The sequence below is a fragment of the Puma concolor genome, chromosome F2 (genome assembly GCF_028749965.1).
Source record: "Puma concolor isolate L17-30 chromosome F2, mPumCon1.1.hap2, whole genome shotgun sequence".
Classification (NCBI taxonomy): domain Eukaryota; kingdom Metazoa; phylum Chordata; class Mammalia; order Carnivora; family Felidae; genus Puma; species Puma concolor.
This window is the reverse complement of record NC_141684.1, coordinates 21,408,133-21,435,077: the sequence shown is the minus strand read 5'-3', so window position 1 is coordinate 21,435,077 and position 26,945 is coordinate 21,408,133. Positions and strand designations below refer to the sequence as shown.

General features: G+C 40.7%; 1 long non-coding RNA gene across 1 annotated transcript; it reads right to left on the bottom strand.

The window, feature by feature from the left end:
- Window positions 1-7,225: 7,225 nt before the first annotated feature.
- LOC147571882 (uncharacterized) lies at window positions 7,226-26,284 on the bottom strand. The gene is made up of 4 exons (XR_015246768.1): window positions 26,162-26,284; window positions 25,494-25,573; window positions 12,949-13,124; window positions 7,226-7,507 (listed from the first exon to the last, which is right to left on the bottom strand). It is a non-coding gene; the product is annotated as an uncharacterized LOC147571882 (long non-coding RNA).
- Between the last annotated feature and the right edge of the window lie 661 nt (window positions 26,285-26,945).

Below are 26,945 nucleotides of genomic sequence, written 5' to 3'. Positions count from 1 at the left end.
AGGTTAGCATTATGGAACTCTCAGAAGAATCAGAATCTGAGGAACTATTCTGAGTTTCCAGTATCCCAGGAAAAAGGGGCACAGACAAGAATGTGTTTTGCCTACTTCTGATTTAGAGAGCCGTGTTTTTAAAAACGACCCCTGAGACTTCACTTCTATGATTCTGTTCTGAAGAAAAATCATAAATTTAAGGTTTTATAATGATTGCTGATGACAGTAACGATGGCTAACTTCTAAAGGTTGGTGTTTGCCATTGCCATAGCTAAGTGCTTCACACCTGATTTTATACAATGCTCAGAACGACCACATTGTACCTCAGAAGGACGAATGGTATTAATTATGCCCATTTTTCTATCAGAAAATTAAAGCTGGGAGAGGTTAACATATTCTAGGTCACATAGTTAAGTGCACAAGGAAAACAAACAAAACATTACTTTGAAAAAATCAGAAACAATTTAAAGGGAAAGTCTTATACAAATTTTGGGTATGTGTATTAAAAGAAATAGTAATTATTTTTTTTTTTTTAAATTTTTTTTTTCAATGTTTATTTATTTTTGGGACAGAGAGAGACAGAGCATGAACGGGCAAGGGGCAGAGAGAGAGGGAGACACAGAATCGGAAACAGGCTCCAGGCTCTGAGCCATCAGCCCAGAGCCCGACGCGGGGCTCGAACTCACGGACCGTGAGATCGTGACCTGGCTGAAGTCGGACGCCCAACCGACTGCGCCACCCAGGCGCCCCAAGAAATAGTAATTATTAAAAAGATGTTTTTGAATTGTCTTCAATGACATTAACAACGCCATTATGGTATGGTGTTTAGTGAAAAGAATGGAATGCAAAATTACACATACAACATGACCTTCTTTAAAAAAAAAAAACAAAAATCCAGCTTCGCTGAGGTATAATTTACATACCATAAAACTTAACGATTTTAAGCATACAATTCAATGATTTTTGGAAAATCTACAGTTGTGCAAGTATTACCACAATCCAGTTTTAGAGTATTTCCATCATTCCCCTCCCACCAAAAAAATCTCTCATGCCTGTTTGTGGTTAATCCCTATTCCTACCCAGCCAGAGCTGACCCAAACAGATTTTTTTCTCTACAGATTTGTCTTTTTTCTACATTTTATATAGATGGAATCATGTGACAATTTGCATATGGCTTCTTTCAATTAGCATTAGATAATGTTTTTAAAGTTTATCCATGTTGTAGCATATACCATAGTTTGTTGCTTTCACGTGCTAAAAAGCATTCCATTACATGGTTGTTACACATCTTTTTTACCCATTCACCAGCTGATGGACAATTGGACTGTTTCTACTCTTTGGCTATTATGAAAAACGCTGCTATGAATATTCACGTGCAAATCTTTGTGTGGACATATGTTTTCTTTTCTTCCTTTCTTTCTTTTCTTTCTTTTTCTTTTCTTCCTCTTTCTTTCCCCTTCCTTCCTTCCTTCCCCTCCCACCCCCTTTCTTTCTTAGATATCCCAGTGTGAAATTGCTAGGTAATGTGGTAAATATATGTTTAACTTTTCAAGAAATGACAGAATGGCTTTCAAAATGGGTGTCCCATCGCCCCCAGAAATTCATGAGAACTACAGTTTCTCCACATCCTCACTGACACTTACAATTCTGTGTATATTTTTTATAGCTGTTCTAGTAGGTCTGAAGTGAGAGTTCCTTGCGGTTTTAATCTGCATTTACCTGAAGACTAATGATGCTGAACACTCACTTGCCACTCATATATCTTCAAATCTTTTGTTGATTTTTACTGGGTTGTTTGCTTTCTTATAATTGAAAGTTGAGAGTTCTTTATATCTTGTGAGTGGCAAGCCGCTTACCAGATAAAAGATTTACGAATATTTTCTTTTTCAGTTTGTGGCTTGGTTTTTCCTTCTTTACGCAGAGCCTTTCAAAGAGCAGAAGTTCTTAATTTCGATGGAGTACAGTAATTTTTTCTTCTATGGAATGTGCTTTGGGTGCTTGTCCAAGAAAGTCCTGACCAATCCATAGTACCAAAGAGTTTCTCCTGTTTTCCTTAAGAAATTTAATAGTTTTCAGTTTTTTAAGCCCATGATACATTTTTAGTGATTTTTGTGTGTCATGTCAAGCATGTACTGACGTGGCTTATTTTTCATTTACTTTATTTTTATTTTTTATATTGACAGCCAATTATTTCAGCATAATTTGTTAAAAAGACCATCATTCTCAAAGGAATCACCTTTGCACCTTTGTTGAAAATCAATTGGCCACATGTGTACAGATCTATTTCTGGATTCTTTATTCTTTAAAAAAATTTTTTTTAATATTTATTTATTTTTGAGAGAGAGTGAGAGACAGAGCATGAGCGGGGGGAAGGGCACAGACAGAGGGAGGCACAGAATCCGAAGCAGGCTCCAGACTCTGAGCTGTCAGCACAGAACCCAACGTGGGGCTCAAACCCACGAATGGTGAGATCATGACCTGAGCCGAAGTCGGATGCTTAACTAAATGAGCCACCCAGGTACCCCTGGATTCTTTACTCTTTCCCACTGATCTAATTGTCCTTTTTGCCACCAATACCACACTATCACGAGGACTTTGTACCAGTAATTCTTAACTGGAAGTGACTTTGCTCCACAGCGGGATTTTGGCTGAAATTGCACACTAGCATGATTTCTTTTTTCTTCCCTGTCTTGCTTTCTCCTCCCCCTTCCTGGTTTGTCCTGGGAACACAACTGAATTAACCATTCACACTAATTCCTTATCTAGGAGTCTTCTTGTGTGGAACCTAAGATGTGAAAACAGTACAGTGCCTGGAATATTATTAGTAATCAATAAATGTTAGCTGTTATTATTACTACTATTGCTGCTGTTAATTTTCCTCACCTCATTTTTTGAGGGGCTCCCTTTACAAAAGTGACAAATTACGTTTGCAATATTCCTTTGGGCAGGCTATAAAATTATGGTAGTATTTAACTATCTTAGTATTTCTCCTTAGTACCTAGCTTAATATTTATTCTTATGTATCTTAGTAAATTATTTATACTTAGTACTTACCTAAATATAAATTACCTTTGACTGGTATTACAAGAATGGTGTGTGTTCATTCTAATTATTTAATGTGGCTCTCTTTTTTTTAACTGTGGAAACGCCAAATCTGGATGACACAGATCAGTCTCAGCCGAAGAAATAAAAAATAAAACAGAGCAATCATCAACAACCTGGAGTGATCATGTCCAGGACCAAATGCAGATTAAGACTTTGAGATATCAAAAATCATTGCCAAGGACACCTGGGTGGCTCAGTCAGCTGAGTGTTTGACTCTTGATTTCAGCTCAGGTTGTGATCCCAGGGTCATGGGATCGAGCCCCGTTTTGGGCTCTGTGCTGGGCAAGGAGACTGCTTGGGATTCTCTCTCTCTCTCTCTCTCTCTCTGTCTCCCTCTCCCTCTGCCCCTCTCCCCTGCCATTACTCTTTCTCTCTCTAAAATAAAATAAAATAATAAAATATTTTTAAAAATCATCACCAAAGTATAAGTTGGGGGACCCCAGGGACAGCTGGGAAATTCACAGACAGCACATATTCTCTATTATAATGCAATGACAGCTAATTCCTGATGTTTCTGAGCTGGCACCGTCTTAAAGACCCAGGAGTAAAAGAATTATACTAAGCACCAGTTCAGATGTAAAGACCCATGTCCAATCTTGGTCTTTATAACTTAGAAGAGATATAACAAAGTAGAATGGGTTCAGAAAAGAGCAGAGAAACAGTCAAATAATTGGCAAATTGAAGCTCTGAGGAAAGGTTAAATGAGTTTGGGTTGTTTACCCAGAGAAAGAAAGGCCAAAAGTTTAGTTAATACTTTTCTTCAAGAATTTAAAGTTGGCATCTGATCATATATTCTACATCTCCAGAAAACAAAACTAACTAAGCCCATGCTCCACCTCCCCGACTCCCCACCCCCAAAATTAGTGAATTTAAGACTTAGAATAGAATAAGAAACTGAGATTCAAATGAGGAAGAATTTCTTGATTCAGGGGTAAGTAAGGTATGCAAAAGTCTACTCCTGGTCGCAGAAGCTTTATTCCCAGTAATCTGTAAAATACAAGCACAATGCCAATCATTAGCAGAAGTGGATGTTTTTTTTAATGGTGGCTGAAAATCCATGAAAGGTCACATAATCAATGTGAACAGATCTAACTTCAGTTGTCACCACTGCAGCTGCTGTTCAGACCAGCATTTGATATGCTGGGGGCTGTGCCAGACTCAACACAGCTGGCTGAAGCGTCAGTATGGGAGCTGAGAAGATTACTATCCATAACCATGTATTTCACCTAATGGCTTTATCAGTGAGTTTTCACTGCATAACAAAACATGCTCAAACTCAGTGGCACAATGTAACTATTTCTTCCTGTGGGCTGAGGTGGTTTGGCTTCAAGTTGCTGATGCTGGATTGGCTCTGCTTCTTGAGTATTTGTTGTAGAACCTGGGTAAAGGGGAAACATCTACCCAGGGGAAACTATTTCTCCTGGTGAAAAGTAAAACGCAAAAGAGGAAGAAAGCCCCACTGCACAAGCACATCTAAGGTCTTTGCTTGTATCAGGTCTACTAATATCTCATTCATCAAACTCAATGTCACGAGACTGGAAAGTACTTAAGGTCTTTTGTAGGAGGCACTGCAAAGATCCAAGGCAAAGGGTATGGATACAGAAACGAGTGAAGAATTGGGGGCCAGTACCTCCTTCCTGCAGAGAGAGGAAAGGTCAATCACTCAAGTAGCTTAGACCTGAAAGACCCAGTACTAAGGTGTGGGTTGGTACCAGAATGGTTCATGCAGGTGTATTCTTGCTTGCTTTGGCTGAACTATGCTTGATTTCCCATGTGGGCCATAGAAATGACTTTGCCCCTTGATACTGCTTTAGAAGGGCAATGACCAAAGGCCAGCCATGAGCTAAGGATTCTTCTAGGCAAGAGTGGCATCTCTACCTTTCCTGTTCCTCCATATCCCCCCAAAGCAAAACTCTATCCACACCCTATATTTTTAATGTGAATTAATGATACAACAACCTACACAGTTATCCAGTTCAGAAACCTGAACTTCACCCTTGATTCCGTTTTCTTTATCCCTTCATCTCATTTAAGTCTCTTTGATCTACAACTGAAATGACATACTGTCCCACTCTCTCTGCTACCTTTCTTTGAGATCTATCTTGCTTCTCACATGGATTACTACAGTTACCCTAACTGGTCTGCCTGCCACTGTCCCTTACCTCCCCAGTCCATCCACTACATTGCAGTCAATTTCCTTTGGAAAAAGCAAATTAGATTATGTCAAAACCTGCTTAAACAGAAGTCAAAGGAGAGTTTTTGTTTTGTTTTGTTTTGAGAGACAAATCTCAAAATCTTTATCATGACATTTAAGGATCTCTGAAATCTTGCTCCCTTTCCAGATTCACCTCATCTCAAACCCCTGGTACGCCAGTCACACTGGGCCTCACATTTTATATACAGTCCACTCACTTCAATAAATTAATGCATTTTCCCCTGCTGTTCCATACACTTAGAATGTTCTTTCATGTGTCCTCTACCAGACCAAAACTTCTAATCATTATCTTCAAACATCACTGTCCTTTCAGAATTAATCATTCCCTCCTCCATGCTTCCATGGGCCCTTGTTCATCATGTTATCGTAGTGCAGGCCTCACATTAAGTGTGCATGTATTGATTGCTCACAGAAACCCTGGGAAGAATGAAGAGCATCAATAACTCCTTCACAATGCAGAAAACTCTTCAGAAAGCATGTAGCCTGGAAGCTGTTCCTTCCCTTCCTGAGGTCCAGGGTGTTCTAGAGAATCCCTTCCACCACTAAATTTCAGTAGAGGCAAGGAATCTGCATGGATGTAACAGAGAGCAGGGCAGAGCAGGCATCAAAGGTTAGCGAGTATGCTATGGTCCAGCACTGCACCCATATGTGCAATAGTACATTAGGAACAGTAATAGCTTGGGGAAGAGTGAGATACCTAGTGAAGACTTAAAACCTTGAGCACTGACAGAAAAAGAGAATGAAATTCTCTGTAATAATATATCAACCTTAGAATAAAAAAGGTAAGCAAATGGCCTAGCATGGGATCAGTCTGGGTCACCAAAAGGACTGAAAAGCAGACCTAGAAGCTGGAGATAAGCTGAAAAGGCTAGACCCCACCATGATGGCGCAATTCCTTTGGGTGACACTGTTAGCAGGACTGCTCACACTACACTTAAATTTTAGTTAGCTCTGTGTATTAGTTATGGCTCAGTTATTAAACTTTAATACTGTATATACATGTATATCAACATGCATATATTTACTTATTAATATCTATGTAGTGTATTATAGCTAAGCTATTTTTAAGGTATGGATTCAATCAGGCTATTTGATCCTTTTCATTGCTTTTCATTAAGTCCTGGGTAGAAAACTCTGTTGAATTTTACCGAAGTCAGCATGGACCCAACTCTAAATTAAAATTAACAATCTAATGGTCAGAGCACACAGACCAGACCAGACGCATCATTTCAGAACAGGGCGGCTGAACAATGTGTTTCCTTTTTGGGTGGGCCACCCATAATGAGACTTCCTAACAAGAGTATCTTTAAGTTCTTTATGGTTCTATTCAGTTGTGAGGGCTCCTAAACCAGACATTATATTGTATTCACCGTGGAACACGGCACAGTAGGTTCTGGCACACAGGAGGTCCTCAGCCAGTGCTCACTGACCCGAACCCCACTGGGATCGCGAGGATGCCACTGATGCACCATGGGCTGGACTGGCGGTGGACGTGCCTTCAGGAGGGGGATGCTAGGCTCCTCCTTGAACGGGGACCTCAAGGTGTTCCTGTGTGGCTACACCCAGTAGATAGAGCATGCGATGGGGAGGGTGCCTTTGGCCGAGAGGTCATTACTTTCTCACAACACGCCTTAACACATTGGTAGTCTGCCCAGCTTCTAGGAGGATGAATAATGAAAAGGAAATGGTACATGCCCGAATCAGCAGTGCCCATGCACACAGAGTTGAATAAGGGGAAGCGACCTGGAATTTTTATTCTGGTTTTAGGTATTTTTTTCCCTTCTCGATCTTTAGTTAATCCGCCTCGCTTAGTAAATTTATGTGGCACAAGAATAGAAGTAAATCCAAGCATTTCTTTCCAGCACCAAATTCTCTTTGTATCAGAAAGCATACTTTTTTTTTTTCACTATAGACAGCATTAATACAAGATTTATTTTCTGCCTTATGTAATGAATAATCTCAAAGTTACCATCTTGTTTTAGTTGAAGGCAACTGGAACTATAAAATGGGACTAAACTTGCATGGAATTAGCTGGGGAATCCACTGTATCCATTATTCCAGCTCAAACAGGTTCGCTCCGCAGCTCAGTAACCATAAAAAGACCCATTGATGGCAACCCCTTTCATTCCAGTGGCACTTTCCATGGCAATGATGACAACAACATGCAGTCGTTCGGGCCAACACAGAACAAAACACCTGCGGTAGAAGATAGCGTAAGATCGTATCAGTGTGAAAATTTGGCTGAATATCACTTGCTTGGATCCAAATGTCTTTCAGCCAACTTGCTTTAAGATGTTAATGCCATTTTCTATGGGTGCAAGGACAGAGTTGAGATTTCTTTTTGTGTTTCAGAGGTTTGTTGGAGGAACAAAAAAGGCTCCACGTGGGCCCAAGCACTGGACATTCAGAAAGGGCTCTGTGTATACACCAGCATAAGAAAACTCTCATGCTCGGTATTTTTTTAAAGGTAAAAGTAAATTAAAAACAAATACTACTACATTTACCAATTCCTATATTTCCCAGGATATCCAGATTTTGAATGTGTAATTCAATTTAATAAGCATTGATTGGGCCCTTGTTATGTACAAAGGCTCTATGCTAGACATTCATGGTAATACAGAGATAAAGTTACAACATACAAGAGGGAAGGCACATATACAAAATACTATCAAATATGACAAAATGCTGGGGGAAGACATGAAAAATGCTTTGCGATAGGGTTCTGAGTGACAAAGTGCCCGGGTGAAGGGAAGGAGCAAAGACTCGAACAGCCACTGGTCATCTTCTCTGTGCAGTCATTGATATGGGATATGAATAAATGACTCAACCAATGTTTTTTTGTCAGATAAACTATGAAGAATCAGCATGGTTTTTGAACTGCGGAAATGGGGAGAGGAGAACATTCCAGATGGAGGAAAAAATACAGGCAATGATGCAACAGCAAGAAAATTCACTGTACTACTGGGGGCAACCAAATGGTTTTGTATGATCTGAAGAGGTTTACATAGAATAGGATGGTTTTGTATGATCTGAAGAGGTTTACAGAAAATAGGAGTGTCTAACGTACACGCAAGTCATGCCTTGTCAGGACTATAAAGCCAAGATGAGAAACATATTTAATTCAGGGATAGGATTCAAAATTGGGAAACTCTATGATTCAGATGGGGCTTCGGGAAGACGAATGTATACTTGTGGTGAAGCACATGGCTTTGGGCCAGAGAGACCAGAACTCCAGTGTTAGTCCGTCCTGTTATAAACTGAATGGCCCTCTGCGTGCTACTTAATCTCTGTGAGCCTCAGAATTCTCATCAGTAAGTGGAGGTAATAAACCCACCTTACCGATTCCAGCTCCAGCATAATAGCTACCTCACGTGAGAGAAGGTGGGAGCGGCACTAGGGAACAGGTCACAAAGAAACTTTGGTTTTGCTGAAGCAAATGCCACAAACATTAGCACTGTCACTTCTAGGTGTTGAGAGTATTCACATCACTTTCAACTTTTCCGAATGTCTGAAATATTTTGTAAATAAAAAAATAAGCCCAACTTACAGCCATGGTTGGTGGATATGATGTTTATCAAGTGTGTGTGTGATAGAGGCCCTGGCACAGAGCAGGTTCTCATAGAGGAAAGCTGTTTCATTGTTGTTTTTACACTGTAGCGATGGGGGTGGTAGAATAGAAAACGTGATAAAAGAGAAACAGAATAAAATCATAGGGCACGCAGGACTTCCACTGTGCCAAGACGGAATAACAGGGACTAGTTTTGCCTTCCCACTTAAAACAACTGAAAAAATAGACAAATATATGAAACAAAGTTTTTCAAGACGGTGGATATCAGGCAACGAAGGAAGGGCAGTATTGTCAGAAAGTTGGGAGACAAATGATTCTCTGTGATGGCCCCAGCTTACTGCTCGGAAAGGGCTTCCAGGCCTTGGAGTAGGAAAGGGAACTCAGGTGGACCCTAGCGGTTTCTCTGACTTGCGGAGACAAAGATGGGGCTACCAGGGGGCCAGTCTCCCAAGCATGCAGAGCTTGCATGGGACAACAGATAAGAAGAGAGGGCTCCAGAGAGAGGATTCTGGGTCTGCGGAAGGTACCCATGTGTATTCTGCTAAGCAATGGCAGTGCCTACATGTAAGGAAGCACCCTGAGGCCTGGAAAAGAACCATCTGGAAGGATTAGAGGAAACAGCCCTTAAGATCTCCTCCCATGGGGCCAGGAAGATTGTGTGCTCACACCAGCAAGAATAGAAAATGTCATAATTCATAAGGCATAAAGGAGAGTACTCAGAAGGGTTTTACTTCGCTAGCAGGGAAAAAAATTAATCTTGGACTGAGTGCTGTTCTGGTTCTAACAAAGCTTTACAGCAAACTCCAAAAGAATCAAACCATTTCCAATCTCTGAGTAACTTAACTCTATTCCAGAACAAATGTCACAAATATTTATAGGAATATAAAAATATATAGAACCCAACAAGGTAAGACTTACAATATTTAATGATTGATCTAAAAAAGATGAGTAATACCTGTACACTGAAAACCACACAATGTTGAAGTCAATTTAAGCACACCTGAAAAATGGAGAGATATTCTATGCCCAAGGATCTGAAGGCTTGGTATTTTAATACACCAATTTTCTCCAAGTTGATCTATATATTTAAAGCAGTCCCAGGCAAAAACCATAAAAGCTGTGTGGAAATACAAGGGACCTAGAATAGCCGATATGACCTTCGGTGTATGTGCTGCTGAAGAGAGCACGCCAATAAAACTTTCAAAACGAAGAACAAACATCACACTTCTCGATCTCAAGGCTCACCATAACGTTACAGTCATCAAGACCATGGCATAATGATATCGTTGTAGACAAACTGGTCAATGGTACAAAACAGAGTCCAGAAAACCAAAACAGACACACACATACATGGCCCACTGACAGCAAGAAAGTGGAGAAAGATTTTGATTAGTTTTCCAATAAATGGTGTGGAACAATTTGCTATCCACATGCAAAAGCGGAAAAAAAAGGAATTTCAATGTATACCTTGAGCCACATACAAAACTGACTGAAAATGAATCATAGACTTAAATGTAAAGCCTGCAACTGTACAACTTCCAGAAGGAAACACAGGAGAACATTTTTTTCACTTTAGGTAAGGCGAAACATTTTTCAGATACACCAAAAGCATAATCTATTAAAAAAGTAAATTGGACTTCACCAAATTTTAAGCTTCTCTTCAAAAGACATTGTGATGAGAATGAAAAGACAAGGCACAGACTGGGAGGAAATATTTGCAGATGTATCTGGCCAAGGGCTTGCATCCAGGATGCATATGAAGAACACTTAAAATTCAATAATAACAATAAATGAGTATTATTTATTAATTTGTTTAATAAATTAGTACTTTAGGAAAAGATTTAAACAGACATTTCACAAAAGAACATAAATGGCAAATAATCACAGGAAAAGGTTAATGTCACTCTGAAAAGGGCAAAATAACCTTTAGGTTATTTCCGCGGAGGGGGGGTGGGGTGGGGGGTGGGGGGTGAGGGTAGAAAGCAGACAGTGGTCACCTGGGGTGAGAAGGATGCTCACAGTTGGAAAGGTAAGCCACAGGCAACTTCTAAGGGTTATATTATGCTGATTTTCACTATCTAGTGTGTTTCATGGATATATACATATGTTAAAATCTATCAAAGTATACACTTGAGGTGCATTTTTTAAGGTGCATTTAGTTTCTCAACTGTACCCCAACAAAGGTGTTAGCATGGTTATAGGGAATGTGCTCTTACGACAGGAAAGAAACAAATCAAAGATGAATTTCGACTTTGGGTGATTGATGAACATGTTGGTTCTGCAAAAAGAGGAGAGAGGAAAAACAGATCGGCCTAGGAAACAAGGGCTTTTCTTCACGTGAAGAGGAGGAGGAGGGGGAGGAGGAAGGAGAGGAGGAACCCCTCCCCCCATTCTTTGGTGTCTGTTATGGTCAGGAGACACTTCTATGGCTTTTACCCCCTCCGTTTCCACTTATAATTATTATTTGAGGTAGAGGTCAATGGGGGCAATGTGAACCCTTCAAAGAGAAAATGTAATTTTGAAGCATGTCCGCTTATCCCTTCTCTGGATTTGGAAGGTCACGCCAGCCAGCTTCTGCTTTGGCTGTAACACAGAGCCATAAGGGAGGCCCAGCCACCCACACCACTGTCAAGGGTCACCCTAAGCAATAAAACTGTGTAGCTCAACACTGGTCCCTTGTCTCCAGCCTGAAGAAGGTCAGGCTGTCTTGTCTTGTCTTAAAAACCCCAGGCTGCTGTGCATTTTGTGATCTTCCATCTGGTTTTGGTTGATTTTCAGGCTCCTCTGACACCATAAGCTGGTTTTGTTTTTTGGTTTTTTTCTGTTAGCATGTGACTGCAGAGAGATCCAGAAGGATATGGCAGAAACAGCATGGGCTTTGAAGGAGACAGATCAGGGTTCAAGTCTGTGCTCTACCTCTTACATGCTGTAGGCAAATGTTTTAACTTCTCAGAGCCTACTTCTAGTTCTTCAGCTATAAGATACAAATAAAAATGCCTATTCTTTATGTTTGCATATGCATTAAAATTAGAGACTTTCCTTTGGTCTTTGTCTGTCTCATCTCCCTTCCTTCTTCCCTCCCCTCCCCTCCCCTCCCCTCCCCTCCCCTCCCTTCCTTCCTTCCACCTATATCTATCTACCTACCTGTCTATCTATCTATCTATCTATCTATCTATCTATCTATCTATATCTATCACCTACCTACCTACCTACCTACCTACCTACCTACCTATCTATCTATATCTATCACCTAGGAGGATTTGAAGCATAGTGGTATTGTGGGTACACAGTAAATGTTAGCTGTTATGAGGATCCTCTTTCATGCTTTTAAATTTACTTACAATCTTTTAGACCAGTAATTCTCAAAATGTGCTCCCCAGATCAGAAGTACCCATATCACCTGGGAGTATGTTAAGAATGAAAATTATCCTGCTCAGACCTACTGGGTCAGAAACTCTGTGGGTGGGACCCAGTGATTTGTGTTTTACCAAGTTCTCCAGGTAATTCTGATGCACACTAGAATATGAGAACCACTGTTCTAGATTATCGGGCTTGCTAAAGTAAATGGGTAATGAGGGAGGCTATTTCGTATGCTTTGTAATTCTCAGCTGTGTTTGAGGCAGCTATGGTTTTCCCTTATAGAACCAGCAATAGGCACCCTTACGGCACACACAATTCTTTATTATTTAGCCAGCACTGATTGAGTGCTTGTTTTATGCCAGGCATAGGTTTTAACCGAATGTTTTTAGTGCCCCTGCTCTTCTCTGATCATTTCATTTGCGTTACCTATACTTCCAAGCCAATTTCTGTGCTCTCAGAGGGCGGAAACACAGGGTCTCACACAGCATTTGCATATGCCATTGTGCCAAATGTATTATTGCCACCTGCGAAGTAACTGATAGGGGCTGAAAGACTTGTCTTCTTTCTCAGAATGGTAAAGTTTGGAAAAATGTTTTTTCCATTTTATTTTATGGTTTGAAACATGGTAATAAGTGACGCAGTCGAGTCCATTTTTATCTTAAACCTTTTATCCTCTCCACCCTCCCCTAAATCCTTGTTTTCTGTTTACCTTTGGATTTGTCCTTGAAATACGTCCGCTTGTGTAGTATCTCAGCTTCTGGGTTTGTACGTTGGGTTTCTCGACTTCATCCGATTTCAGTTCCGTGCAATAAATAATAGCCATTTTAGCTAGAGTTTTAGCTATGAATAGCTTCTCTCCTCATAACTTCATCTTATATTTATTGCCTAAAATGATAGATTGAAAGTCATCACCTAGCAACTGGCACATTTTTCTCTTGTGGTCTAGTTACTTGTAATGATTGACTATTGCTACTGCTTCACTTGCTCGTCCTGGTCAAAAATGGATATAACGAGTCTATAAATAGAGGTCCATTTACATACTCTTAAGATTATCAGTGCGACTTACTGAAATGAGTTCATTTGTACAAAATACTTTGTCTATCAATTCATTTCTCACATTCTCAAAAGGAGTAGCCAATTCAAGCCTATCTAGGATTTTATACTTACAGTACTTTATTAGTTCTGTTATCTCAAACACCAGATCTCCTGTTGGAGACTGGCTTTTGTGTCTTTGTGAAGAAAGCAACTAAAAACTTAAAGGAAGAAAGAACACAAAATTTTTATATTGCTTCATGTTCACTTCTGGTATAGTGCTCTGTCACAAAAAATTAATGCTTTGTACTTTAAAAGAGACTTTCATCCAAAAACCTCAAAGAACTTTATAAATAAGTAAGCATGATTATTCACATTTACAGGTTGGGAATGATGCACAAAGCTGTTAAAAGCGCATTGTGCATCATTGCCAAACTCAAGAAAAAGCTCATTTTAATTAAATGCATATAAAATTAGTTTGCTTGGTGTTTAAAAATATGTATACTAAGTTCCTCTAGGCTTCAACAGCCCATGGATACTAACAAAGTAATGATAATGGTAAGCCCAAATTCCTCTGGTTCTTCCCTCCTACAAAATTCAAGACCTTGTCTCCCTGCAAAGTCCCCTGTTTGTATCTGGGTGTCCCCAGGGGGCATTCCTTCTATGCTCATGGATCATCCATCCCCGCTGGACCTCCTCTGCTTCACTGAGCATCAGTTTCCAATCATATGCTGTTTCCAATCATGTGCACTCATCCCCCATTGTCCTGGAGACATCCTCACAAAAAGTGCCCAACGCACAGTGCCCAGTGACCTGTAGTGGTGTGGGAGAAGGTCCTCTTCCCTTTGGGTCATGTTCTGATAGAGACAGTCTTCTGTCTTAAGCTCTAGTGTTTTGTAAGTGGCTTTTCTTTTCAAAAGTTCTCTCACTTTTTACTTTCCCCATGGAGAGCTGGGCTCAGAGGTATATGCTGATGACAAGTATCACGGTGGACTCAGAATTGGCATCTTCAGTGATCTTAACTGATGCTGAGGCTCTGTGCAAATTTGTGTTCAATAACTGAAACCCAAGGCCAAGCCAACTGGATCAGGCCAGTCCTAGAGGATAGGGGCTGCTTTCCTTGCTCATGAGTCAGCCTCCCAGAGTACACACTGGATGAATGTGGAGAGGCAGAGCATGGAAACTAGCATAGAGCCCCAACATCAGACAAGGACACTCCGTGATCGGGATGAATCAAGACAGCAAGTCCACTCTGTAATTACATGGGAAAACAGACAAAAACTGATTATTGTCTAAGCCAAAAAAAATGGTCCACCATTTTAGTTGGGGGTGGGGGGGAATGCTGTCAGGAAGTGGGAACAATTCTATGATTGGGTACCTGAATAAATCTTACCTAGAATTAGGGAGCAATGAGGGGATACTAAAGCTGTAATTGGTCAATAAGTTGCTTTTGCCTTACTTAGCATTCAGCCCAGAGCAAAGCCTCTTTCTTCTTCAGCCTTTTCCAAAGCTACTTACCAGCAGGCCGAACCCTAGAAACAAATCCTCTCTAACATCCCCTTATTAAGACTCCCCAGTGTTCTCCATGGTGTGCATTCCTATTCATTTAATGAGCAATAAACCCAATTGTTCAACTACAGACGTGTTCCTGGAGGGCTTTGGCTGGAAAGTACTGACATCCAAGTGGACACAATGGGCTCTGGGGTTTTGTTGTGTTTGACCAACGGAAAGAACCAGCAGAAGACAGGGGGTAAGAGGAGAATGAGGTCCGGGTATTTATTCCCCTCATTCTCCCTTGCACCACCCATGTCTTCTCTTCCTACATTCCAGTGACCACACAGGGTCCCCCGTGTTGTTAGCCCTGAGACATTACACCAGGTCTGGTTGTTTCTGTAACTTCTGACTACACATTTGTATAGTCTATTAAAGGCTCTTTCACTCTCCAGCTTAAGAGTGCCGTCAATTTAGGGGCGCCTGGGTGGCGCAGTCGGTTAAGCGTCCGACTTCAGCCAGGTCACGATCTCGCGGTCCGTGAGTTCGAGCCCCGCGTCGGGCTCTGGGCTGATGGCTTAGAGCCTGGAGCCTGTTTCCGATTCTGTGTCTCCCTCTCTCTCTGCCCCTCCCCTGTTTATGCTCTGTCTCTCTCTGTCCCAAAAATAAATAAACGTTGGAAAAAAAAAATAAAAAAAATAAAAAAAAAAGAGTGCTGTCAATTTATTGTTGGGACCAAACTTTCTTACTGGATTCTCCATATTACACTCTTTTTTCTCTAGGATCTGTGTCCTCCTAAGACACATTTCAGTTCTCTTGCAAACAGACTTCTGGCTTGTTTGCTTCACCAGCTTGCCAGGCACATCCCCAGTAGGGCAGAATCATGCTTCCATAAGTTTTCCCTTTTGTTGCCCTATCAAGCTTAATTAATAGGCTTAGGAAAGACCTTCAGAAATTATGAAATTTCAAGATCAGCTGACTAGCAAGTATTTCCTTTCCTCTTCTGTGTCAGAAAACTACACACCCGTTGTGGAAATCAAAGCCCAGAAGAAAAAGAATACCTGCATAGGACTATGCAGGTATATGTATGCAGAATAAACCCATTTTCACTCTAAAGAAAATACACGGAATATTAAGCAAACACATTAATGGCTCTAGCCATGGATTACTTAAGAGATCATCCTTAATAAATACATTGAAAATGTTAAGCATTTTAACACTCTTTTTTTTTTTTTTTTTCTTTTAAAACTAGTTACTGATTGCTGAAAAGCCCAGAGAACACAGTGGACAAATTTCCTTTTGGGGAAACTACTCCACAAGGAAATGCAGATGTTGGCAAAGTATTTTAAGTTTTAGCACACTATTCATTCTCCTTGTGACTCAGTTTGGCTTTATTATTATTTTTCAAAAATGATATACTTTTTAAAAAACGATGTGATTTTGGAAAGCTTTCCTGTAGATGCAATTGTTTCAAAATTACATGTTGGGGCTACATTTCTTTGTTCCTGTGGGAATACATCTTCACTGGTATAATGTAAGTCAGTAAGAAAATAAGATTTGCTTAAAGGAAATTGTTTTATAGCCATGCTTCAGGAGCATGTGGAGTCCATCAGTCACAGCAGAATCCTGTGACCCTAAGGGCTCTTTCAGGGAGGCCTAAGGATAGTTCTAGAGAGTTTTTAGGGGAGGGAATATGTACTGTTCCTGAAACACTTTCGTTGTAATTAAAAAAAAAAAAAAAAAAAAGAAGGACGGGGCGTCAATATAGGAATTCCCTACTTCTATAGATTACCTTCAGGACCCAGATTTATTTTAAATAAACACACATGTTATGTAGTTTCAATAAACACACATATCATGGTGATGGAAAATTTTGCATGAATTTAAAGATTAAACATGGTACCGTTTTTTTTTTTTTTTTTCAACGTTTATTTATTTTTGGGACAGAGAGAGACAGAGCATGAAGGGGCGAGGGGCAGAGAGAGAGGGAGACACAGAATCGGAAACAGGCTCCAGGCTCTGAGCCATCAGCCCAGAGCCCGACGCGGGGCTCGAACTCACGGACCGTGAGATCGTGACCTGGTTGAAGTCGGACGCTTAACCGACTGCGCCACCCAGGCGCCCCCTAAACATGGTACCTTCAAGGACACTTCCGGGTTGTAATTAGCTCTTTTGGGACTTTGCTCTCAGACCCTGGGGGAGCATTGAGATGTTTATTTCTACCATTAGGCAATACCTACAAGTTATACCCATTATACAGAGAGTGATCAGCTCATGTGAGATTTGGAAATACAGAAGTGACTCCCTAGCTGTGTGAGGCAAAAAGCCCACAAAACCCCTCTAAGCCTCAATTTCCTTATCTGGGGAAACACGTATGCACTGAATCTTCTTGGGAAGATTAAGTGCCATAGATACTCAAAGAGCTCTGCACAGTCCCAGGTCCAATATATGCTAGCTATTACTATTCTTATAATTATTGCAGACATAGTAGTTTAGTATTTGGACTTGAAAATTACTATCCCTTATAAAATATGGAAGGGGCTTAAGGTCATCTTTAACATGTCATATTCTATGGGCCAATGTGTACTTTGCAAATCCTCTTTTCTAGGAACATATCAGGTATTTCCCAAACAATAAAACAAACCAATTTAGTTAACTCTAACTTTTAGGGGAATATGTACAGCATGCTAATGAAAAAAAAATAAACCCAACCTCTACATTTCTGGTTAATTGATTTCGACACAGATGTCAAGACAATTCAATGGGAGAAAGTAATCTTTTCAGCAAATGGTTCTGAGACGACTAAACATCCACATGCAAGACAATGAAGCTGGACTCCTAACTCACACCGTATACAAAGATGAAGTAAAAACAGACCATAGACCTAGATGTAAGTGCTAAAACTATGAAAGTCTTTAATAACATAGGAGTAAATCTTCATGACCTTTGGTTAGGCAACAGTTACTTGGATAGGACTGCTATCAAATAATAGAAATATATATATATATATATATATATATATATATATATATATATATATATATATATAGAGGTCTCTGCCTCCTATTCCTGGCACAGAGCTTCTAAAACTCTTGTAACTTCCTAAGTGATAAGAGCAGAAGGAGCATCTTTTGTTCAAATGTTTGATCTTTGACCCTGGTTCCTCACACAGAGCTCTCAAATCCCTTGGAATCTCCTGGGTGACAGGAGTCTCTTTTGTTCTAATGAGACAATATTTCGGGGGCTTCTGGATGAGGGCTGGTCAGCAGAAAAACCAAACCACAATTACAAGACTGTAACTTCCAACCCCATCCCCTATCCTCTGGGAAGAGGAGAGGAGGCTGGGAATTGAATTAATGATCAACATGCCAGCGTAATGAAGCCTCTATAAAAATCCCAAACAGGGTTTGGAAAGCTGCCAGTTGGTGGACACATCCATACACCAGGAGGGTGACTCTCTAGCTCCACAGGACAGAAGCTCCTGCACTTGGGGTTCTCCCAGACCTCTCTTTATGCGCCTCTTCATCTGGCTATTCACCTGTATCCTTTATCAAGTTCTTTTATAATAAAGTGGCAAATGTAAGGACATATTTCTTTGAGTTCTGTATCTCTAGCAAATTAATTGAACCCAAGGAGGGGGTCATGGTAATCTCCAATTTATGGTCAGTCAGTCAGAAGCACAGGTAACAATGGGAACTTGTAACTGGTATCTGAAGAGAGAGCAGTCTTGTGGGACTGAGCCCTTAGCTTATGGGATGCTATCTCCAGGTAAACAGTGTCAGAATCGAGTTGAACCACAGGACACCTGGCTGGCATCAGAGAATTGTTTCATGTGGAAACCTGCCCCCCCCCCCAACACGTCTGGTGTCAGAAGTACTGAGTCTGGTAGTCGTATGAAGGTAAAGGAGAAAAACACAGGAGAAAAAGTAAGTTTTTCCAACTGAACAACAAAAGCACAAGTGACCAAAAAAAAAAAAAAAAAAAAAAAAAAAAGATAAGTTAGACTACACCAAAATTTAAAACTTCTGTGCGGCAAATGACACCATCGAGAAAGTACAAAGGCAACAGATAGATAGAATGATAGTAAATATCTGCAAATTGTATCTCTGATAAAGGACTTATATCTAAGATATAGAGATGCTTACAACTCAATGGAAAGACAAATCACCAAATTTAAGAAGTGATTAGAGGATATGAATAGACATTTCCCCAAAGAAGATATACCATATGACTGACAGACACAGGAAAAGATGCTTAACATCGTTAGTTATTATGGAAATGCAAGTCAAAACCACATTAATATATCACTTCATGTTGATTAGGGTGGCTATCATCAAAAAATCACAATAACGAGTATTGACAAGGATGTGGGGAGATTGCAACTCTCACACATTGCAAAGGGGAATGTAAAAAGTTTCAGCCACTTTGGAAAATAGCCTGGCAGATCCTGAAAAAGTTAAACATATAGTTACCTACAATCTAGCAACTTCAGTCCTTGGTATATACCCAAGAGAAATGAAAGCCTATGTCCGCACAAAAACTTGCAGATGAATTCTTCTGACAGTGTTATTCTTATTAGTCAAAAGTGGAAACAACCCAAATACCTATCAACTGATGAAGGGACAAGCAAAATGCTGCATATTCATACAATGGAATGTTAGTCGAGAATAAAAAGGAATGAAGTACTGATAATGCTACAATACGGATGAACCTATGAAACATTATGCTAAGCGAAAAGAAGCCAGTTACAAAAGATCACACATCGTATAATTTCATACATACGAAGTGTCTAGAATAGGCGAATCTGTAGACTCAGAAAGTAGACTAGTGGTTGCCGGGGACTGGAGGAAGGGGAGGGCTGGAGAGAATGGGGAGTGACTGCTAATGGGGACAGAGTTCTTTTCTTGGCCGATAAAAAAATGTTCTAAAATTAGACTGTAGATGGTTGAACAGCTCTGTGAATATACTTAAAAATATTGAATTGTGTACTTACAATGGGTGAATTATGGTATATATTAATTATATGTCAATAAGGTTGCTTTAGAAAAGAAAGGAAAAAGTCCCCAAACAGATCTTAAATATAGCCTTTATAGTCAGTTACCTCCACATAGGTTTCTAACATATAAAATACATATTTGATCATTGCACTGATTAAGCTTAACACTGTATTTTATAGCAAATTCTGCAAGCCTGTTTGAGCTAATTGGAGACCAATGGAAATTTGGATGGGAATGTAATTACCTGAGTTGAACCATGATCAAAAGGCATTCCAGTCTAACCAGAAGGCACTACTGGATTTTTAATAAGTGCCGGCTCCTAGGAGTCAGGCTTTCTGCTTCCGGAATAAGATAGAACAATGCTTTTAACCGCCCCCCCCCCCCTTTCCTATCAGGCAAGTGGTACGGATTGACTTATGGTTAAGAGGGCAACCTTCTCAGCGAGCAGCACTATTCCTTGCAATGCCTGAAATTTCTTTTCAGTTTCTGCTTTCCATTCGAGTATTGATTGAGACAGGGCTCTGTGTAGCTTACAAGGTGTCAGGTGTTGTCACGGTGTGATGTTAGAGCTCTGAGGCCACTATTGTAATGGGTTGACTGTCTTTATGGAGGTGAAGTACAAAAGGGCAAGCTAGTGGATTAAGGAACTAAAGCACTTGCCTTCGAGGACCCAGGCTTAGCTCGAAACCAGTGCCCTTAGAACCTCCACCTCAATGACAAAATAAGTAGTTGTCATTGTACATCACAAGGGTCTACCTTTTAGACAAGTGATCCCTGTTTTCTTTCATGTAATGAACTATTTGGGGATGTGTGTGTATATATATATGGAACTCATTTGGCAATTAGAAATGCTGCCTGTTAGTAACTGTAATATTTTTAGATGGTCTGATATATAGTGAAAAGCACAAATGTTCTGAGTCAGAAGAGCAGGGTTTGCATCTTAGCCAACTAAAAGTGTTCATTTTTTTAAAATAAAAAATAAAAAAATAATAAAAGTGTTGCACCTTGGGCAAATCATGTGGGCCCTTCTGTGTTTTGGTTCCCTCTGTCAACAGGCTAATAATTTTACCTATCTTGTAGGCTATACCTGAGTGTTCAATGGGGCAACATTGCTAACGTGCCTTTGTAAAATCAAAAGGGCCCTCACAGCCATCTTTGTTGTATGTGGACATGTGTGATGTTTCAGGGGACCGAAATCTCCCTGTTTGTGTAGCTCCATGAGGCTGAGTGTGCATACTCAGATCAGATTTGCTGATTTGCTGGTTGTTTTGGGAGTCCTTGGGTTGTTGGGGAGTTGGAGGTATTCAAGATACTCTCCCCTGACTCATCCTTAAGGAGGCCGGGGTCCAGCATGGGTCAAGGTATCTGGATGGGCCATTCATTCACTCATTTAACAATTATTAATTGAGTGCTACTCTGGTCTAGGTACTTGGGATAAACTGGTTTATCAGACTGACAAACATCTGGTCCCAGAGGCTTACATTCTAGTGAAAGAAAAAGATCCAATAATCAATGACATAAATAAATACATAATTTCAAAGAACTCGAGGTGCAGAAAATACAGCAAAACAAAGGATAGAAAGTAGGAGTGGAGACCCCCTTTTTTTTTTTTGAACAATTTCAGATCTACGGGGAAGCTGAAATAACAATATGCAATGAACACTCATTTTTCCATTGCCTAAATCCACATTATTATGCCACATTTGTCTTCTCTCCCTCTTCTAGGTGTGCAGGTCTTTATATGTTTGCATACACATGTGTTTGTTGTCGTTGAAACCTTTAAAGTAAGTTACAGATAGCATGAAACTTTACCTCTAAATAGTCCAACAAATACCTCCCAAGAATAAGACATTCACCTGTACAAACCACAGTGCCATTATGACTCAAAAATTAATAATATAGGGGCACCTGAGTGCCTCAGTTGGCTAAGTGTCTGGCTCTATTTTGGCTCAGGTCATAATCTCAGTTTGTGAGTTTGAGCCCCACATCAGGCTCTGTGCTGACAGTCTCTCTGTCCCAACCGTTTGTGCTCTCTCTCTCCCAAAATAAAAAAAAAACTTTACAAAATGTTTATTTATTTATATAGAGAAAGAGAGAGCATGCGTGAGCAAGGGAGAGGGGGAGAGAGAGAGAGAATCCCATGCAAGCTCTGCACTGTCAGCACAAAGCCTGACATGGGGCTCAAACTCACGAACCCATGAGATCATAACCGCAGCTGAAACCAAGATTTGGACACTTAACTGACGGAGCCACCCAGGCACCCTCTATATGATTTTTTTAAACATTAAGATTTTTTTACACATTTCTCATATTGGATTAGGATAATTTATGCTAAGTGCCATAGCAGGCAAATCCTGAAATCTCAGCTTACACAATAAAATTTTATTTCTTGCACATGTAAAATCTGGTAACATGGGGCATCTCTCCTTATAGCCTCACCATCTGGTATATGTAACCTCCCAAGTGGCCTTGGATGCCCGGAGGAGAAGGGTGGAAGAAGACACTGGCTGTTCCTTGCTTTTCTCCAGGGGGTTAGGGAGTGTCATCACTTCTGCTGACACTTCAAAGGTGCCAGCTGGTCTCATCACTGGGCCATGTAAGGGAGTACTTGGAGTAGCTGGAGAGGGTCAGTGTTCTCTCCCCAGATATTACATGTGAAAGTAGGAAACTCTCAATAATGGCGTCTTCAGGGCCATCTGAGGGGGTGGCCGTGGCACTAGGGGTAGAGTTTACAGTAGGAGAAGCAAAGAAGTTAGATGCGTTCTCTTCTCTTAGCACTCTCATCTGGAAAGCTTCCTTTTCTCTTTCCTCTTGGCTTCAGGTTTCCTCTTGAAACTTTTGAAGACCTGGGCCCCAGGTGAAAGAGGCCTGATGTTACCTCTTCAGTCAAATTCTGGTTTAGGCCAGAGAGGCAGAGAGGGTGTTCAAGGTCCACAGTCTGGATCTTGCAGATATGGGACTTGGTAGGTGTTTGGGATCAAAACAGTAGGCATTAACGAGGCAAGGATTTATCTCGATTATTCCTGATTAGTCCAGATGCCCTTGGATTCCTGCATCCAGCATCACAGCCTGTTGTTGTCACTAAAGACAGGAATTCAAATCATGTGAAGAGCTAAATTCAGAAACACAATTGCAGCTTCAAAGCACAAGGCTTTGGAGGTTTAGCCCGTATCTGGCAGCCTGAAGGAAGCTGGACCAGCTCTAGGCAGTCCGACAGACCAATCAGTGACCCCGCCACGCCCCTTCTCTGTGGCTCCTGAGGGGAAGGCAGAAGGCTGAACAGCCATTATAAGCCTGCTGTGTTCTAAATCCTTTCTCCTAGGATCACTTGAGGGTCTAGTATATCCATCTGTTTCTCATTCATGACTCTTAGGGGACTAGGCTGCCCAGAAATTCTGACTGCTCACATTTGCTTCTGTGGCACTCGAGGAACACGTGACTGAGGTACGATAGGTAAGAGACAAAGGTTTGGAGTCATAGAGACCTAAATGGCAGAGATATTTAATACTCATAAATACCTATGTACATCCCACCAGCCTTTCCATCCCCCCAGTGATTCCCTAACCATCCTGCTGTTGAGCAGAACCATGTGACTCACTCTGTGGGCAATGGCTGTGAGTGTTTCATGCTTCTTTTTTTCCTCTGCTTCATGGGCCTGGAATCTAGGTCTTCCAGAAGCTAGAATCTTCCCTGCTGGCCTGGGTCCTTGAGTACTGTGGGAGCAGAGCCTCCCCTAAACCTCAACCTGAGTGAGGCATGTAAGGTGAGTAAGGTGAGTTTTGAGGGTACTAAACCATTAAATTCGGGGTTTCATTTCTGGTTACCACAGCGTAACCTAACCAATTATGCCTAAGGCAGGATTTACAACCTCATCTAGTCTCTGCCATTTGATATTGTTGGCCCCCATGTTCTCATCTGTAAAGTGGGGATAATAATACCTCCTGCAGTGTCTGTCTGGTCATTTTGTCTGTCCTGCATCCATGGTGGCGGGGCGGGGGGGGGGGGGTGGTGGTGGTGGTAAATTCTCCTTCTCTAACACCGTGGTGATTCTTGTCAATGGAGGGACTCACCTTCCCTCCCATGGGCCAGCCAATCAGAGAGCCACATCCTCATGGACATACTGACTGGACCAAGGGATGGTCAAGAGACCCCAAAATGGTTAATTGGAGTCTATTTTCTAGGCTGGCATGGATGTTGTAAGACCAAGTCTCTTTCCATGTAAACCTGGAGCTGTGAGATGCCATTTTTTCCCACTCAGACAAAAAAGCAGCACCTGTGGATACTGGGAGAGCCACAAGCTTCACCTAGCCCTGGACTTTTTGATACACCAACTCATAAATCTCTCTCTCTCTCTCTCTCTCTTTCTCTCCTTAAGGCAGTTTGAGTTGGGGTTCAGACACCTGCAACAAAAAGTCTTGACCAATGCACCAACCTTGGAGAGTTATTGTAAAAATTAAACAAAATAATTTATTAAAGTGCCTGACACATTACAAGCTGATGCTATTATGACTGAGGTTGGTTGCTAGGGGTTCTAGCTTATTCCTTATCCTCCTCAATCCTTTAGGAAGGAGTTCATAAACTGAAACCACATGATTCTGCGCTCACAGGATTTTTTCCACTGGGCTGTATACGTCCTTGCTGTGTCCTTTGTTGCCTTTGAGGGACATCCGAAGAAGCAGCTACTTGAAAACCTTTATTGCATATGCTATAGGGATATTGTCTACAGCTTTACTCAGGGTCCCATCTAGAAATATACATTAAGAAATCTTTCTCAGACTTATGTGGGAAGGAAAATTTGACTTCCCCCAAAGTGGTACTTCTCCAACTTTTTCACCCTCATCATCAGAAAAGACTGAACTCATACTTCAGGAGGCACAGCCCTCAGCACGGGGAGCACGATTTCTTCTGTTTATGTTAAAAATTCATGTGACTTTTGTATTCTCCACTAGACATCCATGTTTATTTTTATGGATGTTGTAAATCCTGCATCAGATCTTTGGTTGCCTCAGGTTGACATGAAATTTCTAATTTCTCTTCAATAGTGATGGCCAGAGTATATAGACTGCAACCTACATCCTTGTCTCGATATCCTAATTGCTCTACAATTTCTCTGATCCTGATTGTAGTTTATTTATAACTTTCTATTTTCTGGTATATTTTCTTGTGAATTGCTTCAACTACTTTGTGGAAGCAAATGGGTTATGAATAAATAAAAGCATTCATATAAACATAAAAAAAAGAATTGACAAGCTTGAAATGATACCATATGAGGACACAGGATGTGTACTTGGTTTCCTACTAATAGACATCTTACCCCCCAACCTCAGCTGAATTGAACAACACATTGAACCAAAAGAAGTGTTTAAAATTTTAACAGAAACAGCATGAAAAAGGCATAGCTAATATTCTTGTCATCCACAGAAAATCAAAAGTCCTAATTTGAAGAGAATACGTTAATACTGATTTTGGAAGACAGATGTTGGAATCGGCATTGGCAAGAGTGGGTCTATTTGCTTCTTTTTTTTACCAAGGGCAATTAATGAAAAATATTTTTGTTAACAGAAGTACTCGTTACGCTTTCAACTTCACACATTGGGACAGAAACTGGGCAATAGCAATACCTTTACTACGTATATCCAAAACTGAGTTAGCTGGTCTTTTGGACATGCTTGGAAGCACTGAGAAGCTTGAAAATCCAAGATGAGGGCTATGGATCTAAGGCCCATGTACTTACCTGTCTCCCCTTCTGAACAACATTCTCTGAGTACAGCAGGAGTTCCTACAATGGGATGAGATTCAGAAGATCCTTGAACCCTTTGAAAATGAATGCAAAGATTTGTGTTGTGTACTTTTCTTTTTTTTTTTTTTGATGAGAAAGCATCCATAGCTCTCAGCAGATTTTTGAAAATACTTGTGATCTGGAGAGGTCAAGGACCAGTGATGATGTCAAGGCTAGTGGATTATCTAGCACAGTGCCTTGTGGGTAGTATGGGCTCAATAAATATGTGTGTGAAGCTGAGATTCTGTGCTTCCTGGTCATAAATAGCTAAGTGAGCTGTAGGACCAGGTCTGAGAATTTAATCCCTTTAAATTTTGATCTCTTCACTGCTCAATTAAAAGGGAGTAATAATACCTAACAGAATACAGTAAGAATTACATGAGGTAGAATAAAGAATGCCTGACCTATAGTGGGCACTCAGTCAAGGCAGCTATTGTTTTTGCTCTTGTCAGTTAAACTGCATTTCAGGCAGAATTATCACATACCTGTCAGGGCCGATTCTCATCATAACAATTTTTGTTGTTCAAAATAAAATAAAATAACTAAAAACCTAAACAGTTATTCGGATGATTTTGGAATGTTACAGAGACAAATACAAAGTAAAAACCAAGGCAGGAATTTACCTGCGTCGCCCAGGATTAGAGAGCAAATCGAGCTGACCTCAGGAGAATCGGGCCTTGTTTGAAACTCTTCCGATCTCTTCCACCTTCCCGCTTCCTTCTCGCTTCCTGCCTCCATCAACGACTACGTGCACACGCACGCAGGCACGTGCCAACGCACGCATAAACACGCACGCACACGCATACATGTGCACGCGCACGTGCACGAACTTTCGGAAATCTCTCCTGAAAGTTAGTGGCGATCTTTCGGAACCCGTCTTTAAGAGGTAGTTCTGAACCCAGTCGCGAACTGCCCTAACTTAATTTCTCATAGGGTGTCATGAAAGGAAGAGTAACAAAGGTGTCAAATTTGATACCGCTTATTCTTTGACTTCTTTTTCTCCTGGTTCCATATGTGCAAAAAAATTTTAAAGATTTTTTTTTTTTTTTTTTTTTGCTTAACCAATCAAAATCAATACCTTTTCGTGTTGGTGAAGTTGCCGACTGTGGGCTTGTGTGTTTGGCGCAGTTGCTCAACTTGTATTCCAAACTTGTTTCCTTTGAAAATCTCGCATAATTCTGTGAGACAAAGCTATGTAAAATTAAAAGTCTTTTTTAAAAGTAGGCTTTTTTTTTTTTTAATGTTTATTTATATTGAGAGAGAAAATGCACAAGTGGGGGAGGGGCAGAGGGAGACTCAGAGTCTGAAGCGGGCTCTGGGCTCTGAGCTGTCAGAGTCAGCCTTGGAGCTTGAACTCACCAGCCGAGAGACCATGACCTGAGCCAAAGTCAGATGCTTAACTGACTG